Here is a 4,688-nt window from a genome sequence, read left to right as displayed (position 1 = left end):
TAGGGAATATGTCAAAGATTGTGTGAGGTATGGATGCAATTCTAGGTGCTATAGGACCATGTTGTGGAGACCTACAATAAACTCTCTCACTTTTTGGTGATCTTACTTCATTTTGATTTTGCAATGCCATCTCAAGTAATGCTTAAACTTGTAGTGTTGGCCAGTACAAAGTTGCTAACTGCCAAATCTCTCTCACCTTTCATCGTGGGATTGAACTGTATGTTCTGTTAGCTCTGGATGGCTAGGAAAACACTAGCCCTAAGCTCTTCCCATCTCATTGAGCATTCAAATGTTCTTGGGTATGTTGAACTGAATTGTCCCTAAAAGTCACTAAATGCCATAGGGCAACGATCTTTGACTGTGGCAACTGGATATGTCATCTCATCCAATGATGGAGACTCGTGATAGAAGGTAAAGGGGTGATCATACACATCATTTTGAACATGTTATTTTTTTATGGTAATAAGATAATCCTTGTTTGTAAGGTCAAGGAACTTGAGGTCATGTATAAACCCAAATTACCTTAGTGCTAATGATTTTCCTTTCTTTGTTGTTTTTGTTAATAAGTTGACTCAATAAGTGTTTTGAGAGCCATTACACCTTATATAGCTGCATGTTATCACTGAATGGAGTTAGTCGAAGATGTTAATGATCTTCTTGCTTTTCTTGATAGTCATTTCATGGTTTTGAAACATAACCACTTCCCTTTGTTTAGAGTTGTCCAAAAATCAGCAAATTATATGTTGTTGCAAAGAAAATATAGTCATAGGATGTTGGAAGATAGTTTTCACTCATAGGATGTTAAAGAATCTCTTGGAAGGATGGAATAGATGATATATTGAAGATTGTGAGATAGTTATTAGGTGTTCCTTGAAGTGTCTAAGATGTTAGTTTGAAGCAAGAAGTTGATTATGATCCATTTCTCAAATTTGCTCATTTTTCCGTTATTGCTTCCCAAGTCTTGAATAGGGAAAGTGATCAAGTAGTTTTGTGATGTTGGGTAGAAGTTTGTTCAATATTGTAACCAAGTTGGAAAGAGTCTTTGAAGACACTTATGAAGGTGGGAAAGGCAGTTTTCCCTAAAAGTGTTCTTGCTAGGAATCCATTAGCTTTTTGTGTGAGCACTCTACATCATTTTGGATGCAATTTACAGTAAAATGAAATACATGAAATGTACTTAAAACGTAAACAATAAAAACAAGATATAGATTATGATAACTAATAATGTCATACATGAATGAACATATAATATATTATGATAACCAATAATGCCATACATGAACAAACATATAATATAAAATGATAACCAATAATGTCATATATTAACAAATACATAATATATTATGACAACCAATAATGTCATACATAAACAAAAATATCATATATTAACCAATAATGTCATAAGTATAATAATGTCATGCATCAAATATATGTCATACATCAAATATAAAATGTCATATATACATCAAATGTATATCGAATATGTCCACTCACATAAAATCCAACATATATGTCAACTAATGCCTATACATGTGTGTCTATCAACTATATTTTCTCCTTCCTATGAGGGGAAGGAAACAAATCCCTAGAGGTCTCCAGTTGTCATGTGGAGGGAGATGATGGGGATGATGGGGTCTTTCTTACATGCTCACTCGTCCTCTTGTTTAGGCTCTTCTCTAACTTGACCCGATACAAACAAAGTGAATATGAATCAATAATTATTATACATTAAAATCAAATATATGTATAGACAAAATTAATTATTTTCTTACCACCATCAAATAGTCACTCTGTACGTCCACCTCAAAGGCTCGTGGACGATCGGGTGTAACAAGGCCCTACAACAATTCAATCAATATAATCACTTATGAATAACATTATAAATTTTGATACTAACTATTATAAACAATAACTAAAACTAATAAAATTATTTCATACCTTAGTCAATGGCTCTAAACTAGCCATCGTTGCAGCAACTCCACAATCGATGGACTAGCGAAGATGAGGAGGAGTCTCAGATGTCAAGAGTTGCATGTCATACAATACAAGTTACATGTAACATGGAACATGAAACAAATATAATCAAATGAATTAAATTAACATGAAACAAATGTACCTCTACGAAGCTCGTATCATGCCTATGCTCGGAGTCCCTAGTGAATGTCGATGGTCCTGTAGAGAACTGATGCACATGCATAAAATTTTTTGTCAATCCTTCATATGATTACTTAATAAATATATGTATTATTTTAAATGATTAAATCAATACATACCTCTAGACTCGTCGACAAGACAAAAAATATGGTTGGGGGATCTCTACTAGGGCTAGCAACACTCTTACTCTGAATTTTGAACAATGTCAATAAATGCTAATTAATTATTCATTCACTAGACATACAAAATGTGATCAAATTATTTTATTATAATTTTAATTTACTTATGTGTCAATGCCAAATGTCTAACTCAGGAATTGATCAATGACTAGCCCATCATCCATACTATCTCCAGCAAGACTGTCAAATGTGCATAACGATCCACACGATGTGCACATGTGACCACAACTCATAGAAGGATCTTCCTCAACTAATGGACTCGTGCAATGAATGAGGGTTTACATCAAAGCATTAATAGTCCCTAGAGTGTTGGTCTCTACATGTTCTTTCACAACTGAAGGAATAATCACATGCTCACCCTGTGGCTTGACAACAAGTGCCCTAACTACATTAGGGTCACAACATTCCCCCAACCTCTCAAATGATGACCCCCCACCTCTACCCTGAGATTCTAATATATCAAAATAATTTGAGATCTTCCCAAGGACAATTTCACAATACAATTTCTATAAGAAATACATTGGAACCTCGTGATGATTGCAGGGAGGGGGATCGAAGACCATCCACCATCTTTCCCAAAATTTATTTCTAATATCATCATGTATGCACCAATGGATGGGAATCTTTTAGTTGCAGTTCTAATAGTATTTTGTTCACCAGACTTTTCAAACAATGCTCTATTTCTTTTCTTTTTTTTACATCTTGATATGATGATTTGTTTGCATAATATCTTCTTTGTTCATCCCTCTTAACCCACCAAATATCCAATTGACCACTAACAGAAGCTACATGGGTCATAACAAACTTGAGGGAGGATTCCAATTGTGCTCTCATTGGATTGGTTTCCCCACAAGCTTTCAACCTACCAGTGATTGCTTCTAATTCATTTTTCCCTCTTTCTATTTCATTTATTACATTTTCTTATGTGCCAAGAGGAGGTCTTCCAATCAGTGCAAGCTACAAAATTTCTTACTCTTGTTGTGGAGGGTTTTGATTCTCATCTTGTGAAGGGTTTTGATTTGGATCTTGTGGAGGGTTCTCGTTTTGCTCTTGTTGATCTGGCTGGGGATTTGGCTATTCATTATTGACATTTCCTAACAAGAAACCAATAGCAATCTAAATAAATAAACAAATTTAAAGCAAAATTGAAAAAAACCTACAAAATAATGCAAAAACATATAAAACGATGCAAAAAGAAGAGTAAAAAACATACGACATGATCTCAATCTCGAACTTTGGTGATGAGGAGGCATTTTGAGGAGGTGGGTGACAAAAATTTTCAATTTCTTCAACTCACATATGCGATGTGAGGAGAAAATACAAGCAAAATGAAATGGGCTATAGGTTTGCAGCCCATTTATAGAAAATTTTAATTTTAAAAAGCATGTACATGCTATAGTGTGCATGCTCTTTTTAAAATAAAAAAATTGGGGTGTCATGTTTTTGGCACCACAACTTGGTGCACACACCCCCATGTTACCATTTTTTGCCTTATTATTCTATTTTGGCCTCAAAACTAGTTGCACTATGTAATCTAGCATCCCCTAATCATCTAGACCAGTGGTCTCGATTAGAGCTTTGATTAGATGGAACATAATATTTGGGATGTTTTATTCCTGGGAACTTAGCACCTAAGGCTTTCTACTCCCAAGAACATAGTGCCTAAGGTGTTTCATTACTAGAAGATTAGACCCAAATTGGAACCAGGGTCTTGTCTTGATAATTTTAAGGGAACTTTGGATTTATAGGTGGAATTCTTGATTTTTAACCCCTAATATGTTGTGGGAGATATATAAACTCACTATCTCTCCTCATGTTGGTAAAGTAACAAGGATTAATCAACAATATCAAGTAATCTTGAGCGATCAAATGAATTTAATATTTCTAGGAAAGCATCCAAGCATGCATGATTTACACATATTCTCAAGGATTCAAGGTGTTCTTATCCATGTATTAATACTTTTTCCTTCATTCAAGGCCTAGAAAATGAGTATTCTTTTAAGGAAGGAGATACACCTTTACATCTACTTCTTTCCTCTTTTCAATCAATTATTGTGGTGAATTACAACATCCATCACATAAAGATTTATCTTTTATAATTTCCTTTTGGATTTTTTGTGTTAAGTCAAAGCTATTGCATCAACATATTTGACCATTTTCAAAGAAGCATTTACATTATCACATTATGACATATTCTATGTTTCAAATCTGGCCTCTACTATATAACAATACACTTGCATTTCTTTCATTACATATAAAGGTTAATTCCAAATAGGGGTTTGACTAAAGAAAACCCATCTATCCAACCTTATTCCTTATTTTTTATATCTGGTTACAATTAGCACATATGTTGGG

This window comes from Cupressus sempervirens, chromosome 7, assembly GCF_028749045.1.
Source record: "Cupressus sempervirens isolate cs-2001-9-10 chromosome 7, ASM2874904v1, whole genome shotgun sequence".
Taxonomy (NCBI): Eukaryota; Viridiplantae; Streptophyta; class Pinopsida; order Cupressales; family Cupressaceae; genus Cupressus; species Cupressus sempervirens.
The sequence above is the reverse complement of the archived record's forward strand: the minus strand, read 5'-3'. Positions refer to the sequence as shown.